The sequence below is a fragment of the Passer domesticus genome, chromosome 8 (assembly GCF_036417665.1).
Source record: "Passer domesticus isolate bPasDom1 chromosome 8, bPasDom1.hap1, whole genome shotgun sequence".
NCBI classification, from domain to species: Eukaryota; Metazoa; Chordata; class Aves; order Passeriformes; family Passeridae; genus Passer; species Passer domesticus.
Window position 1 is genome coordinate 55,034,298 of NC_087481.1, and position 17,546 is coordinate 55,051,843.

The window sequence follows — 17,546 nt, forward strand, 5'->3', positions numbered from 1 at the left end:
AACTGGATGGTAAGGCAAAGAATAACAAACCCTAAAAGTTACTGAACTAAGACTTATGTTGTAAGGCTGCTGAAATGCTGGGCATTGTTATGGCTCTGTAATTAAATAACATTCCCTGGTGTTATGGTTCCACTGCTCTTCAAAATCCTCTGCTCTGGAATTGCTTCCTTTAGTGGTAACTTGGAGAGAAGTGATTACTGAGGAAAACAAATATTTTTAATATTTCCTTGTTGTATTCTCAATGGTCTTTTCCTCCCTGTGGTCCTCTTAAAGCACTTGGGTGCTCTCTCCATGAATTTCTGGATGCTGGAGGAGCTTTCAGCTGAAATCTTCAGGTTAATAATGTGCCTTCATCATTTGGGGTGATGAACATAAACCGTGGCAACGTGGTTAAAATCCTCCCAGCTTAGGGAACAACCAGGAAGACTGTGAATGGTGGGAGCACTGGGGTTTTCTTGCCTTTGTGGTATCCAGAATTCTGGTTTGTGTGGAATGTTTTCTAGAGATCTGCTGATTTTAATTTGTGACATCTCAGTGACCAGGTGCCCACCCCTGCTGTCTGTGGTAGGGTCTTAGGAAGATCCTAATGACTGATTGATTGAAATGATTGATTTTCATAGAATCCCAGGATAATTTAGACTGGAAGGGACCTTAAATCCCACCCAGTGCCACCCCTGCCATGGCAAGGATTCCTTCCACCTGTCCAGGCTGCTCCAAGCCCATCCAACCTGGCCTTGGACGTGGGGTGAGGCATCCACAGCCTCTCTGAGCAACCCAATGGCCATCCAATGGGTCCTTTGTGGTGCAAAATACCTTCTAAAAATACTTGGTAATTTCAGGGCTTGTGCTGAAACCTCGTGGTGCTCAAACATTCCCTCAGCGTGTGATTTTCACTGCTGCAACCAACGGCTACAAAGGGCCAGCAACAGCCTCCAGTACTCAGCACATAAATACAGAGTATTTATCTCCAAACCATTTATTTTTAGCCTGCTTTTCTCCGATTCTAGTGGGGAGATGCCGCATTGTGCTCCCTGTGCTTTCCTTATTTATCAGGCCTGGAAACACAGAAAATACCACTCCATTCAGTTTGTGTCCTGCTTCCATGGAAATGCTTTAGCATAAATATACTGAAGTTTCTCTCCATTTCCATGTGATATCTATGACAAACTCTTTCCAAGATTTCTCATCTCCATCAGCAGTTTTCAAATGTCACTTTCCAATTCAGGGAAACAGCACTGTCTAAAGAGAATTAAAGGGAGAAGTACACTTTATTTTAAATATATTTGCTTCAGGTTTTCCTAGAATCCAGAACTTTAAGGTCAGTAGTGGCTGTTTCTTCCAAACTTCCTCCCTGACACAAGATTAACAAACAATATTGCACTAATTACTCTCAAAGGAACTACCTGGGAAGCACAAACCAGTTGTGCACAGCTTTTAAAGCAATCACACTCCTACCAGAATTGTTGTTTATCAGGGTGTGTTCCCATTTTCCCAGAGTTCTTCTCCATAGACCTCAAGTTCAAAAAAGTATTCTCACTGCCATATTTGTTAATTTTGCACACAAAAAGAAACCTGTGTGAGGTTTTTTTTCCTGAGCCTGGAAGAGACAGCAACCAGTGTAGGATGACTGAGAGCTGGGGCTTCCCAATCCCATTGGGATCCCATGCCATGGGTGCTTCCCAGAATTGCTGAGCAGCTGCAGGGCTCACCCACGCAGGTGGGGAGACAGCAGCTCCCCAGCAAATATTTGGGATGACTCAAATCAGCTTCCAAAACAAGCCTGTGCCTCGTGGGCTGACCTCGTCAGAAATAAACTCTGAGTGTTTTGTGGATGCACCACGTGGCATTAACTCACCACAGATGGGACAGCAGGATGGGGATTTTGCCGTGAGCTCTCTGCACTCTGGACATTCTGAAGTTAATTAAAATGTCGCTGAGATGCTAATACTGTGAATCACTCTGGGTTTTTTTAGGGGAGTATCAGTTTGGTGGGCTCAAACCCTTCCCTGTGCTACTGGATCCTGTTTGGGATGGGAGCTCACCAGACCCCTGGGCTGCTGTGGTGCATCCAGGCATGGGCCGAGCAAGCAGCCCTTGTGCCAACTCATCTTCCAGGCTGAGGAAGAGCTGCCAGTGCTCCTGGTGTTGGAGGAATGCTCCTGAGCTGTAAATCCCACAATCCCTGCAATCGGCACAGACAGATATGATGACATCTGCTTGACAAATCCAAAACGCCGGGTATCTCCTGCTTGACAACTTTACAAATGCTTTTGCAGCCTGTGATAATGGAAGGCTGTCAGTCAAAACTCTCCTACGTCTTTCACTCACATCATATACTTGACTTTATCATAAATAATAGGGAGTTAATTACTGCTCTGATGTGCTCGACTCCAGAGGTGCCCCAGAAATGTCACAGTTATTAAATTGATTGCCCTGGCTTGCCTCTACTCCTTATAACATTTATTTTAACCTGGTCCTTAGCACGCAAAAACCTACCAGCAATGTAAATAGACTCTCCAGTAAGTAAATTCTAGTTCAAGTCAGAAAAAATGATGTCTTGGAGCAGGATCCACCCACGCTCTGAGTTGATCTTGAAATATCATTCTCATCAAGTTCTGGCACATGATGCAAATCCCAGTACAAGAGTTGCAGGACATCAGGCAGCAAGGCTACACAAACATTGGCAACACTTCTCCTTTTCCTTCCACTGTGTTTGCCTCAGACATAAAACTCCATGCCTCTCAGCCTGCAGTGGGATATTGGAAAATGGAGAAGGCAACAGAGGTGCCGTCCAGCCAGAGGGGAGAGGTGGGAGGTTTCCTCTCTCATCTCCACTCTCCTGCTTCCTCCCCGCTCTCCTCCTTCACTCCTATCCCTTTCTCATTCCATTCCTCCCCAGGGAATGCTACCCTGCTGCAGAGGCTGTTTTGAGGATGACAGGGGTCCAGCATCAGTGGAATGTGCATCACTCAGTGCCAGCACGTCAGCCCCCCTGGGGATGAGCTGTGCTCCCTCTAAACTCAGCATGAACCCACACATGGAGGCAGAGAGGGAAATTCAGGCTGGAGCTGGAGCCAGGGACTTGTGGGCTTGTTGTGAAACCTGACATTAATTCCCACCTTGGATCTGCTGGCCCCTTTTGAGAAGTGCTGCTCTGTTGCTCAGCTCGGACCAACTCCAGCAATGCCCAGAGGAGTCCTGGTGATCACAACATTCCATCACCATGATGTCATTTTGGGGGGCTGGAATTGGATGATCTTTATGGTCCCTTCCAACCCAAGCCTGTCTATTCTGATTTTTCAAGAAGCAAGATTTTTCTTTTGAGAAAACAGCCCGGCTTGCATTTGAGAGGGCTGGCAGCAACAGAGCTATTGATCTTCCTTCCCTAACTACATTGTTCTTGTGATTGAAATGAAATATGTGAACTGCATTTAAAAGATTTCTCTGCTTCTACAGTGTGTCAAAGCTTGCCCTCGTACATCAGTGGATATTAAATCATCATATTCTCATTTATATGTAAACTCCAAGATGCTGATGGAGTTAAGTACTGTGGTGTCTGTGTATTTGAGGACCAAATTTTATGCTGTGTATTATTTTATAGTTATCAGGCTGGGCTCTGCTGGCTTGACTCTACTGCCTTTAAAAGAGAGCAGTGGAAGAAGAATGGATTTTGCAGTTGTTTGATGGGTGGAATCAAAATGTCCTGCCCAAACCAAAACTGCATATGGGCTATTTGTAAACATTTGCTTTGTTTACTTCCAGTAACAATGCAGCCTGTTTTTCATACAGGAAATTCCTTCAGAGCAAAAACCAACACACATTTTTATTGAAATGCTGGGTTTGAAATCAGCCAAGCTTTGTTTCCAAACAAGCAAAATCTGTAGGTAATTTGATTTAAAATTAGCAAGCAATAAACCTGGGGGTTTTTTTGATCAGAACTATTATTGCGTGGTGATCCTGCCACACAGACAAGAAGTGATTTGTCCTCAGGTGTGTTCTTGCAGGGACAACAAACATCTGTCCTACTCACAGGGGTGAGCCAAATCAGCTGAAGTCTTGTGAAATGCAACCTTGCAACCTTTTCCCATCATTTGGTGGTTCAAGAAGCCTGGGAAGTTTTGTTTCTGTGTCCAGGGGCAGGGAGCAGAGTTCTCACAGGTGCCAGACACTGGGCACTGCTGGGGGGACCCTACACACCTGGATTTGCCTGTGGGTGCACACTAAATATGAGGCACATCCCTGACCAAGACACTTTGTACCCACAAAAACCAGCAAAGAGAGGAGGAAAACCTTTGGCTGAGATGTAAATCAGAGATTTATCATTTTTCCACTCGGATTTTTTCCAAATTTTATATTGCAAATCTACAGGTTTTCTACTAACCTGCCTTTCTGTCAGTGTTTTTGGGATGGAATTAGTGCCAGGTACACAGGGTGGGAACTGACCCACAGAAATGAGAGCTGGTCACAGATCAAATCCCCAGAAGATCCCAGTGCTTTGGTTCAAACTCTACAAAACTCTTTGTGGGTGCATTTTATGACCTGGAGAAGAACATGAGTGCAGAATGAACAGCTCTTGCACTTAATTTGTCAGAGGGGCAGATGCTGCTTCACCATCAGTGCTTCAAGGGCTCCCTGTCACAGCTCCAGGGGCCAGGCCAGGAGCTGCTGGTGATTTATGCCACTGCAGCTGCCTCAAACAATAGGATTTGGATGGGTCCAGCACCTGCGTGGGTGAGGAGTCAGGGATTGAGGAGATTCTTTCCCTGCCTACATGCATTTAAAGATGGAAGGCTAATTTTGTGATACCTGCCACATTCTGGTGGTGGATTTTTATATAATCTCATTTTTCATCTGAGAAGGAAAGCCTTCCTCTTCAGCTAAATCCATTTCAGTTAAGTAAAGCTGGGAGCCTTTCTCTTCTGCCTGATTTTAATACCTCTAATTTATCAGTTGCAGATTTGTATCTAAGTCCCACTGTAGCTTCTCTACAGTCCAGACAAAATTTAAATGTTGAAAACTTCTGTCTTTCAAAAGAACAAGCTTTAGCTTCGAAGATTTGGGGTTTGGATGCTTAAAAAAAATGAGATAAATCACGATTCTGTGTTATTCTGAAGACATTCTGGCTGGTGGAGCCTCCCACCTCTTTCTGGTCTGCTTGCTTTGGGACAGCCAGGAGATGTGAGCAGCTGCCATGCAAAGTGAGCGTGAAAAACATGCACAATCCTTTTGTCTCCTCGCTGAGTCATTCCAGCCTCCTTGTGTCTCCCTTCCCACATCCCAGGAAAACAGGGAGGGCTGGGTTCCAAGCAGACAGGCAGCAGGCAGTGCTGGCAGGGGCAGGGGCAGGTGGGCAAGCCCAGCAAGCCCAGGGCTCTGTGTGTGCCAGGGGAGGGAATGGGACCTGCTGAAATCGAGCACGGGGAAGAGGGAAAAGATCCTGAGGGCTCTTTTCTCCCAGCAAGGGCTGGGATTCCCCATCCAGAAGTGGTTAGCAAAGAAAATGTAATTGCAAGTTGAGAGCCTCTTGGTTTTGCTGCCGTTTATAGCAGCCTCAGTTTGTGATGTTTGTTTGAGGATGCAGGGAACGATTAATCCATCCCAGTTGCTGTGGAGAAGGAGCTGCTGTCAAACCAGAAATGCTGTACAATCCACAAAGGCCCTCTAGGGTTGCTGGAGAAACATCTCCAGCACCAGCCAAGCCAGGTATCACATCATGTTCTTGGTTGTCCTACCCATGTTCATCTTTTTTCACAGAATCCTGGAGTAGTTTGGGTTGGAAGGGACACTAAATCCCACCTAGTTCCAACCTTCCTTTACACCAGGACCCCAGAGACCCAGGGGCTTTCTTCCTTGATGGGTTTTTGGGATCTCCAGGTGCATAAATGCTCTGGCACATCCTGCACAGCCTTGTGTGCTCCTTCCACAGCACCTCCCGTGGCTGGCTGCAGGATCCCTCCTGCCAGAACATTTGTGGAACCCCTGTGTGATCCTGGAAAGGACTGTGCTCTCTGCTATTCCTGAAGGTTTTGAGCATGTGGCTCTAAACTCTCTGCAAAGCTTTAATTACAGGGGAGGGAAAAAAAAATGTTGTTTTTTTTTTTTAAATAGATTGTCCCAGAGGAAAATGGAGCTGGGAAGTTATTTGCCTTGTCTGGTGGTCTAGAACTGCTTGACACACACAGATGTGTACAGCAGCTCCACCTCCAGCACCCACAGATTAACTTCCATTTGCACTTCAGGCTTCATCTTCAGGGTTTTTGCACAGGAAGCTCGAGCCGAGGTTGATTTTTGGAGCTGGTTGTTGCTGAAATAATTCAGCACTGTGATCTCAGCCGTGCCAGTGGCTGCCAAAAGGGTGGCAGTGGCACAGGGCAAGGCTGGGAGCACCTGGGTGGGAGCAGTCCTGCCTCCTCCTGAGATGAGGCAGTGCCAGGGATTTCACAGCCTCTGGAGGGATTACAAAGAGGTGTGGATGTGGGGACATGGGGTGGCAGTGGCCTTGGCAGTGCTGGGTTGTTGACACAGTGAGGTCTTTCCTAACCTAAACAATTCTATGACTGTGCAGATTTTTCAGAGCTCTCACCACACTGAATGTTGCTGAGAATGTCTGTGGGGAGCAGCTCTCTTGCTCATGCAGCCTTCAGTGGGTGTTATGCCAAAAAGTGCTTTCTGCTGCTCCTGAACATTTCTTTGCACAGCTCATCACATCTGCACCCCACCTTGGGCAGTGTCAGCCCATGCCATCCCTCACCTTAATTCTCACTCAGCACCAGGCCCAGGTGTTGCATCACACAAAGCTTTTGCTTTATTTCTCCTTTTTTCGTGCTTTCTGAAGCCCCCAGCTCATTCAAAAGGCATTATTTTTGGGTATGGCCATTATACACTTGTAACTGCTCACAGAAATGCTACATCCTGGTGTTTAGTGTTACACCTTTTCCTCTGCCTCCCAATACCAGATTCCCTCAGCTGAACCATTCCCCAGCTTCTTATTCAGAGTGGCTCCATCACCTGAAGCGTTTTCCTAAAGGCTGATTATTTCTGGTTTATTTTGTTGAGATCTGATAGAATTTCCTCCCTTGCTAATGAGATTCTTTGACTCAGTCCACTTGTGCTGAAGTAATCCCAGGTAAAAAAAAAAAACCCAAACAAACAAAAAACCAAAAACAGCCAATAAGAATGGGAAGCCTGCAAGTGAATAAGATAATTCTGAAGCAAATCCACCTCCTGAGCCCTGCCCCTTGGCTTTGTGTGCATGGGGATGAGCTGACACGGGATGTGCTTCCCTCCACTGAAGGTGTGACTGCTCCCCCACCCAGCCTCAAACAAAAACCCCACTTTTCCCTCACACAGCTCAAATCTGTTGGTGCAGGTTTGGCACTGATCCTCATTTGTTCTCCCACATTTCTGGGGACAGGAGGGCTGGCAGCTCTGCTCACCCCAAGCAGGGCTCCACTTTTCTCATCAGCCATCCTTGAACTTTCCCATGTGGGAATTCCAAACTTTCCCCTCTCATCACCTCTCCTTCTGCAGAGGGAATTAGCTGACTACAAACTGAATAAAACAAAAACTTAAGTCACTTTCAGGTTACAGAGAGAAACAAAGCTGAGAAATGACAAGTTGCTTGAGGGAATTTGTCAAATAGGAAACAACTTTCTGTTTTCTCGGCTCTCTGACATCACTGGAGCTGGGATCTTGCATCCCTAATTGGCCATAAATTTGTCTTCTTCTATAAAATGGGGTATTTAGTGTTATGCTCATTTTTTTTCTCCTGAAAATCTTCTTAGGGACATAGAAATGGATGTTAATGTATGCAAGTCCATTACTGAGTATGGTAATGAAGAAGTCGTGGCCAATGGTGAAGCTTAAATTAAGCACGCTTCAGAAAACAAACACAAGCCCTCCAGAATTCCTATTCAACATTTGTAATGGAATAAAACTCCTAATAAAATGTTTTCCCCAAGAAGTAATAAATTCTGGAAACATGACTGTATTTACTTAGACCTTTTGTAATGAAAACGTTTTTCTCAGGCGGGAAAACTGCTCTTTATGGGCAAACTCAGTAAATACAATTATGCAACTGTTTTCCTGAGGCTTTTACAAACCTGTGCTGCTGCAAAAGCTCAGCAGACCAGTCCAGCAGTGTGTGTGGAACTCAGAGAAAATATTTCTCAAGCATTGAAAACACATATGCACTTTTCTCTTTCTGTATCTCATTTATATAATTAAAAACTCCTCCAAGCCCTCAGCAGAGATCTGAAAAAACCTGATTCATTTTTCACCAGGAGCAAGTTCAGGCCATAAATCTTCTGAAATGAAACATAACAAATCTCCACTTGCAACTTCTTGAGAAATGCTTTTTCTTAAAAGCATTAAAAGTAAAAATGCCATATTTATTTATTTATTTGGGGGAAGGGAAAGAAATGGATTTAAATTTATGATTTAATCTAGGAAAAATGTATCAAGTATCATTAGGATTGATTTTTTTTAGTAGATGCTGACCACCTAAATGCTGCTGTTGCCTCTGGAATTAACAGGGATCTCACACATACCCCAGATCTGCTGTGAGACATTTTACTGCTGTGTGTTGGAGTCACATTCAAAATTAAACCCTCACCACTAAATTTTAAATGGGTTTTTACCCATTTTTACATCCTCTGGGGTGTTTCAGGAGGCTCAGAAGGCACAAACCATCCCAGCCCACCCTGGCAAGGATGCTCAGGCAGCTCTGCTGGGTCTCGGAGCAGCGCTGAGTTTCACTCAGGGAATCACCAAAATTTCTGTGTTTTTGGGATCACAGGAGCCCTCCCAGTGCTGCCAGTGCTGGGTTCCCTGCTGGGCCCTGGCCAGGGGTGCTGAGCAGCACCCACAGAGCTGACAGCTCTGCCCCAAGCCAGGCTTAGGGCTGCTCTGCTCTGCCAGCACTGTGCAAAGCAGCTTTGATCCCCAGCTACAGAGGAAATCCTGATTCCTGAGCTGATCCCAGGCCATCAGACATTGCTTCAAACACAGCAGAAAGCACCTCTCAGGGAGGCTCTGCCCTTCCTCCTCCAGCACAGAATGGGTTTCAGAGGAATCAAAGCTCAACAATCCCAGCAAATAAAAGGAGCAGCCCCCCTGGCTGTCCTGGCAGCTCCAAAGGCTTGGCAGCATCTGTCACTGCATCCCTGAGCTCCAGATCCCAAAAACAGGGGAACAAAGCTCAGGGAATCTGGGAAAGCATCAGCCCTGGCTAGCAGGACTCACAGGGTGGGGTTTGGAGGGGCTCTGAGGCTGTGACGGCCAAGAAGAGACATTGGAGCCCCTCTACATTCCTAAATGGCGTGATAAAAATCCCTCTCCCATCCCTCTGGGAGCTCTAATCCACCTACACTCCTTACTGGGGTGCTAAAAATCCCTCTCCCATCCCTCTGGGTGCAGCTGCTGTCACCTGTCCCATGGTTTCAATCCATTCAACCCCCAAAAAAACCCATTTTAAATTAGGATAAACAACGTGGCAAATGACATCTCTGTAGGATGTGCTGTTTGTGTTTCCTCTGGTAAGTCTGTGCTTCACCACATCATTAAAAAAAAAAAAGAAAGAAAAGAAATGAGGGGAAAGAGTTATTTGGGTTTTGTGGCTTTTGGATAGGTAAGGTTTAAAATATTACGCAAACATGAAATCATTTGAAACATGAAATCATTTTGTTTGGGTTTTCTAGTGCAAAACTGAAGCCAAACAAAGATAAATCAAGAGCAAATACTTTCTGGGGCAAAGATGGGCTGGAATGGTGATTCACTGCAATTCCTGTTAAAACTTCACCTCACAATGTGGTATCCATGTTTTGTACCTCTACTTGCATCTCTGAGAAATAATTATTTTCCTAACAATATTCAAAGAGGAAGATTCAGCTCCTCAAGGCAATTTGGAACAAGTTTGACAAAAAGTATCTGCATTACTTAATTGTGATGTTTTTACCTTGAAAACAAAATACCTTTCTTTCTCTCTCAAATTACTAATTATCCAGGTGGTGACGATGCCAGACTAGAAAATTACCTCTAAATAAGTTGGAAGACCCATCAGTTAAAGCAGCGTAATGTAAAAATGTTATAAAGTATACTCTAGATCATCTGCATTCACCAAGACAAGAGGCTCATTTCCTTCCTCCTAACTGTAATTTCTCATATTTCATTAAGCTTCAATCAGGAGACTTAAGTCTTATTCTATCTCAAATTAGTTTTAAGCAGAATATGAAGTACAAGTACTGCTAATTTATAATATTTTATATACCCTTAATCCTGCTGAAAATGGACTGAAGGAATTATTGCATTTCCTTCTCACCTGGCCTAAAAAGGGCAAATGCCCAAGGAGAGCCCCAGGCTGGAGTCACTCAGGTGCAAAGCAACCAGGGCAACTCTCAGCATCAAACTGCAGATTTTTCTGTCTCTAAAACATGATCACTCAGAGAATCCCCAAAGCCCTCACTGATTTTGAAAGATTATCACAAATCAGGTTTTAAATTTTAATATTTTTAATTAATACTCGGAGGAAGGGAGGGAATTTAATGGGCACAAGGGAGAAAACTGGCATAATTTGGAAATGCATGAACCAGCGAAGCAGAAAAGCTAAAAAATTGTTCCAGATGAGAAGAAATGAAGAAAACTTTCTCCATCAGCCATGGCAAGGCTGTGAGGAGGATGAGAAAAAGGGAAGCAGAGAGGCCTGGTCTGTCTCAGGTCCCTGTAAACAGGGACTGTCCCCTGTCCTGAAGGGTTTCCTTCACTGCTGAATTAGCAGAGGAGAAATTCAAGGTGCTGTGGGTCGAGGTTCAGGGGTCCCCTTTGAATCCACCCTGGTTTTGGCAGGCAGCACCCCCAGCATCACCCCCTCAGCTCCCTGGGTGCTGCAAAGCTGGAATTCAAGGTCAGGCTTGGCTGACGGGGGATACACCTCAGCAGAAGAAAGAAAGAACCTCTGAGGTTCAAAATCTGCACTTGAATCAGTTCATTAATCCCACCGTGCAAATCAGAGCAGAGGGGAGGAGGGGAAGATGTGAGGAACTCACAGAGTCCAGGACAAAAAAAGCATTATTAAACACTTCATCTCTTTTTTTGGACATTTTCCCAATGACTTTTAAATCTCCCTAGGCTTATAGAGAAAGGGGGAAAAAAAAGTTTACATCCTTTATGTGCAGGTTTTAGAAGACAACCTTGTGCAGTGGTGCTGCAGGGAAGGACTGCAGCTCTCCCTCCCTCGTGTCTGGGAGCTCAGCAGCAGCTGATGCATCTCGTATGAAACCCCCCAAAAACAGGAGCACAGGTGATGCTGCAGCTAGTGCTGCAAAATAAAGGAAGAGGGAAATCCCACTCAGAAATAATCCTAGAGGGAGTTGGCAGGGGTGAGGATTATGTCAGCTTTAAACAAAAGTTAGAATAAAATGAAAGATTAGGCAGTTCTTTTGTTCTTCAGGAAGAAAAGTGCTTGTGTAGCACTTTTCCCCAAACTTTGACAGCCCCAGCAGACAATATGAGAAGTATATGCAATTTTTCTTCCATTCAAAAACCTCTGCCATTAAACATTCGTTACTTGACAGCCTGAAATTCAAAAATCCTGATTTTTGTAGCTCCGCATTATCTGTGCTTGCCAAGTGTAAATTAACTTCTGTTTGTCTCTTTTACTGAAACACAGCTAGCCCTGCTTGCTCTTGTGTTATAAAATACAGTTATTCCTTAGAAAAACACACATAAAACAGAGCAGGGAAGGAATAAAGTGACTGGGATGGATGTTGGTAACTGGGCAAAGTGAGAGCAGAACTTTTGCAAAAGAAGCTTTGCTGGAAAGATTAATTATTATTGGAATCACTTCCAGATTCAGTAAGACAGGTTTTCATGGACACTCCGGCAAATCTCCTTAAATCTGGATTCCATAACTATGGGAGAGATGGAAGGGGTGGCTGAAATAGGATAGGATGATAACAGGAACAGGAGCCAGCACCCAAATCAGATTTGTGCATAATCAGCTCAGGCAATTGAAGCGTGGGAAAGCTTTTAAAGGCTCATGTGATCCTAAATGGCTGAGGTGAAAACGTAAGTGTATATGGCCACAAAATACAGGGTTTATTTCCATAGCCACACTGGAAATGCAGTGAGACTGGCAGGTCTGAACTGCAGAGGGCTGGTAATGGACTGGAGGGTCTTTTATTTATAGATTTATAGAATTATAGTGAGGGTCTTTTATTTATAGAATTATAGATTTATAGGGAGGGTCTTTTATTTATAGATCTGCTCCAGTTTCAATCCAATTCAAGCCATCAGCAGCTAGAAGCTGGGTATTTTCCTGTGGCCTGCAGGAGCTCCCAGCCCTGGGAGATTCACCAGGATCAGGAACTGGGGGGAGAGAGCACAGGGGTTTGCTGCAGAAATCCCAGAAGAGGCAAACCCAGTGGGATTGGGGCACAGCCTCCTCCAGAAATCATTTTCCTGGGAAAAGGGATGGTTATGAACCCTGCCCATCCACCCCAGGTGCTTTGCCCTGCAGGGAGCCAGACATTCCTAGAGTACCCAACATTCAGCTCAAGGTGCTGTTTGCACAGTTAAATAAACAGCCCTGAGGATGTGGTTTAACACAGGAATGGGTCAGTGGTGGCCCCGTCCTCTGGCCTGTCTGGCAGTGCCACAGGCTGGAGCTGAGCTCCTTGTGAAGACCACAATCCTCCAGAGGTCACGGCTCGTCCAAATCACTGCTTCAGACAGCTGAGAGCAAGGACAGAAAAAGCAAAGTTAAATCTGTACTTGGCAAAAAAAAAAAAAAAAAAGAAAAAGAAAAAAAAACCAAACCAAACAACTAAAAAAGAAAAAAAAGAAAAATAGTTATCTGATGATAACCAGGACACAAATAATTGCAAATAACAGCAATGCAGACAGACCCAAGCAAATGGCCCTGGAATGTGAAGTGATAAATACCAAACACTGACTGCCCATCACCACCCCTGGAAGAGCTCCAAAGCCATGTGCATGTGGCACTTGGGACAGGGTTTACTGGTGGCCCTGGCAGTGCTGGGGGAAGAGCTGGACTCGATGATCTTAGAGAGTTTTTCCAACCTAAGTGATTCTGTGAGGGGTTTAGGCCCCCAGGTCAGTGTTGGTGGCACTGCACCATAACTTGCCTTCCAGTGAGAGTGATGGAAGGACTGGGATGTAAGGTCAGAGGAGGTGGCTGGAGGGCACACAGGAGGGCTGAGCAGACAACAACTCCTTTCCTAACACCAGCTCTGAGGGCTGGAGCAACAACAGGCAATTGATCCCATTTGGTGCAATTGATCCCATTTGGTGCAACTGATCCCATTTGGGGCTATTGATCCCATTTGGGGCAATTCCAGACCAAAAAAAGGATTGTACTACCTGCTCAGACATCAAATATTGAATGGGGCGAGGAGGACTCAGATTCAGAGTGGAGAAATGTGAAAACTGGAGTGTGTGTTAGTGGGGAGAGGAAGGAAGATGTAGGGTGGGTTGTTTGACATCTCTCTGCAGACCCAGGACTGCCATCCTGAAGTCCCACAATTTACAGTTTACAGCAGGATTTCTGATAGACTGAGAAAAAAGCACTGCTGAGCATTGCAAGGGGAGTAAATCATCCTCCCTGCCTCAGCTCTCCTTTTTTTTGAAGACCCCAGCTCTTCCCCAAGCATGGGAGGATGAGGAAGGAGGCAGGGAAGGGGCACAGGGAGGTGAGCAGACACCCAGACAGCTTTGGCTCCCTCAGAACAAACCCCTGCTTTGGGCAGAGCTGACCACACTGTCTAGGCACTGTATATATAGGATGGAGCAGGAGTTTGCAATTACATTCCATTTCTGTGGTTTACATATAGCAGAGCTTTATGAGCCAGCACACATCAAGGCTGAGCCTTTCACTGAGCTTTTTCCAGGGAGTGGGGTTCTTATCTCCTCTTAGGAAAGGAAAACTTGGGCAAATTTGCTTTTCCAGGTTGAAGAAACCACAGAAATGTGAAGGCCATTTTTATAAATAACATCATGCATTGAATTCCACTATTCCTTTTTACTTTTATTCATGGCTCAGCTGCATGAAGTGTTTCTTATTGGAACAAATGTGTCTTTATTTTTTATTAAAAAAAAAAAAACACCAAAGCAGCTTTACAGCAATTCTTCCTATCAATAAACAGACTAGTTGAAGCTCCTGACTCCCAGTTTTGTCCCAACCAGGCATGATGGTCGCCTCATTTGTGGCCATATTTTGAATTAGAGCTGATTTATTAGAGGAGCTGAGCTGATCTCCCACCCTGCCTGATGTCCACAAGTGTCACCTCCTGCTCTTGCTCCGAGGGCATGGAAGTTACAGCAGAAAAAACAGGATGGTTCATTAATAAGGGCTTTCTCAGTCCATGCCAATTGCAACTCGAATGTTCCTATTTTGAAAGGATACAAAACGTTTCCTAGCAAGGCTGGAAAACCAAACTCATGGTAATCCTTCAGAGTGGAAAAGACTTGCAGCTTGAATCAACAAGAAAAGGTGAGAGTATTGCCTTTACTCCAGTAATGCCATCAACTCCAGTTGCATCCACCTCTGGCAGAAAAAATGTTGCTTTCATATTACAAATAAAAAAAAATACAAATTGCAAACAGGAGCCACAAGTGGAGATGAGCATTTCAGTCTTAAACTCATCACAACCTGGATGCAGCCCCCACTATCTTCAATTATTTGCATGGTTTTTTGTAACAATTTTTCAACCAAAGCACATGGAAATCTGTGATGTGCTACAGAGCAAGAGCTTCTGCAGGCTACAGCTTTTCCAGGCAAACAGTTCCATTAACTTCAGCAGGGAAATGAATGGTAAATTCCAGCTTAAATGGAACATACAGAGATCTTTCTGTGCAAGATGCAAAATGAAATAGAAGTGAAAACACAGAAAATTGCTTGCAAGACCCAGACAATAGGGATGATAACAGAGATGCCCAGGCAGCCTGGCCTGGTTTTCCAGCCACAAGCAGCAATTTAGGCAGAAAATTTGGACTGCCTGGTTTGAGAGCTGTCAGGATGTGTGACTTGAGGCTGTTTGAGCACACAGGCCAGCGTGTGTCAGCACTCTGACACTTTATTGACCTTGACACTTTATTGCTCTTTCTTAAAACACCCTGCCCGATCCTGGTTCCGCACCAGCAGAATTCAACCAAACCCCAAGGAGATGGCAGGGCTTTTAATTCACCCCACAGGCCATGGGAAGAGGGATTCATCCTGTTGAAAACCAGAGTCAGTGTTGAGGAGCGGGCTGGCTGAGGCCACAGCTCTTTGCATAAAATGTAGACAAAAATAAAACTCTCCAGCAAACAGAAGCTGTGCTCTCATGTCATCTGTGCTCTTCTTCTGATGCAAGAAACCTGCAGAGGCAAGAAGTGAGCAAGTCAGTCATTTTCCCAGGCACAAGGCATTTAAAATAGTCACAAGAGTGGTTTCCCATCCTTCAGCTTCCCTCACGTTTCACAGTGAAAAATAGGTGGAAACATTTTCACAATGGGAAATAGGTGAAGGATGCCTGGTGCTGCCAATAAGTGGAACATGGAAACTTTCCTCCCTTCTTTGCTGAACAGCAAACATGGACTTCAGAGGCTTCGTGATGGCCATTTTGAGGGAAAGGACTGCAAGTACTGAAAGAAATGCAACAATTTTCCCAAGTGTTTGCAGCCAAATGAGCAGAAGTGAATGAGAATCCAGCAGAGGCCATTCAGACTGGTGGAGAGGGGAATTGTATACTGAGAGCCTGTTCACAAAATCCTGTAGAGAGGAATGAATCCTTCATTAAAGAACAATTCAACTTAGGTGTGACATAAATTGGTACTCAGGCAAATGTCATACCAGCAAATAGTGTCAAAAATCAGCCAGAAAGGCCAGTAAAGCAGAAATATTATATTGGAAAAAAAATGCTGCCAAAGGGTTCTGTAGCCTAAGACATTAAGTTAAAGTTAAAATTGCACCTTTGAAGATTGTTAGGTTGGGGGAGGGGGGAAAGGAAATAGAGTTAGGTTTAAAAATATGGTTAATTCTCCAGAACCATGGGATTTTTGCACAGGAATAGAAAAGCATAAATGAAACACCAGGGTACAATGTATCCATCATCAGATGAATATGGAAATAAAAAATAAGTGATGAAATGTGTCAAATCTGCCAAAGGATTCAGGCTGGGGAAGATTCCTATTGATGGATCTAGACATAAAGGAGCTGCAGTGCAGATGATGCTCCCTGCAATTGTGCTTTTTTGATAATCCCACCTCAAAGCAGGCCAAGCACAGTTGGATTCTCCCAGAGAAGAAAATCAGGAGAGGAGCCTGCCCACCCCTGGTCATCTGTCCTGCAGGCAGGACCCTGGCTATTCCAGATTAAACACTGCTGCCAAATCTTCTCATCCCAACAGTCTGGGAGAAGAATGGAGCTGAGACAGTTTAAATGCTTTTCAAATAACACCTAATAATATCTTAGCTTCTTCAGAGCAGCTTTTCAAAGCATGAAATGTCACCAGCTTCAATTTTGTATAACAAAAAGCTGAGAACTAAGCTTCAGAATTATATCACGGGGTAGAAAAGCTCTGATCTGACATGAAACACTATGAAAGGTGCACCAGAGCCAGCTCCTAACAGGTGCAGAGGAATTTCCAAGCCTCTGGCAGGAGGAAATGCATTTTGCATACCTGATGGCTGCAGCAGCTGCAGAAGTTGTGGCTCAGCCTTTTCAGAGACTCAGGAGGAACTGGAACAACTGGAGCTCATCCTTTCTGGAAGGGGAAGCCAGCAGGTACAACCTGCAGTGGTAGAGGCTGAAAATAAATTGGAAGGAGCTGACAAGAGCAGCTGTGGGGATGGAGGTGGCTTCTCAGAGAATTTTAGAAGATGCAGAGCTCCTGGAAGGGAGCTGTGAATTGCTCTGTGCTGCTGGGAGGTTTTGTGCACAGCAAAGACAGCCTGGGGCTGTGAGAAACCTGCAATGGGCTCAGCTGCACTCACCTTGCAGCCTGAGCAAGCCAAAGCCAAGCATTCCAGCTAGTTAATCCCCAAAATCCACCTCCTAACTGTCCCCCAGCACGCTCTGTCCCTCAGGCTGAAGTTGGCAGGGTGCTCCTATCTTTATAGTGAACCCCAGCAAAGCCTTGAGATTAAAGAATTCTGGAATGGTTTGGGTTGGAAAGGACTCAAAGTACCACCCCCTGCCAGGGCAGGGCCACCTTCCACTGTCCCAGGCTGTTCCAAGCTCTGTCCAACCTGGCCTTGTACAATTCCAGGGATCCAGGGGCAGCCACAGCTGCTCTGGGCCTCACATCCTCTGAATAAAGAAAAACTTGAGCACTCCCAGACTAATCACCAAAATCTAGGGCTGAATGTGGCCATATGGACCTTAATGCTCCAGGTCATCGTAGATTTTTTGGCCAAAAGCCTGATGCAATAGGCTCTTTTAAAACGTCAGATTTGAAGAGAAGGGAAGTGATGAGCAAAGCAGTAAATCCCTAAAAGCCTGACTGCTGGGCAGAGAAGGATTTGGGCCACGGATATCCAGTGAGAATGGG

General features: G+C 45.0%; 2 long non-coding RNA genes across 4 annotated transcripts in view; both read right to left on the reverse strand.

The window, feature by feature from the left end:
* Positions 1-1,003: 1,003 nt before the first annotated feature.
* LOC135305905 (uncharacterized) lies at positions 1,004-3,177 on the reverse strand. Its single transcript, XR_010366894.1, has 3 exons — positions 3,120-3,177; positions 2,497-2,746; positions 1,004-1,239 (listed from the first exon to the last, which is right to left on the reverse strand). It is a non-coding gene; the product is annotated as an uncharacterized LOC135305905 (long non-coding RNA).
* Positions 3,178-14,149: 10,972 nt separating this feature from the next.
* Positions 14,150-17,546, reverse strand: part of LOC135306918 (uncharacterized) — an 80,325-nt gene continuing 76,928 nt past the window's right edge. For all 3 annotated transcript variants that reach the window (XR_010367654.1, XR_010367653.1, XR_010367652.1), the window contains 2 exons: positions 16,677-16,802; positions 14,150-15,372 (listed from right to left, as the gene is read on the reverse strand). This is a non-coding gene — a long non-coding RNA (uncharacterized LOC135306918). The remainder of the gene's footprint in view (positions 15,373-16,676; positions 16,803-17,546) is intronic.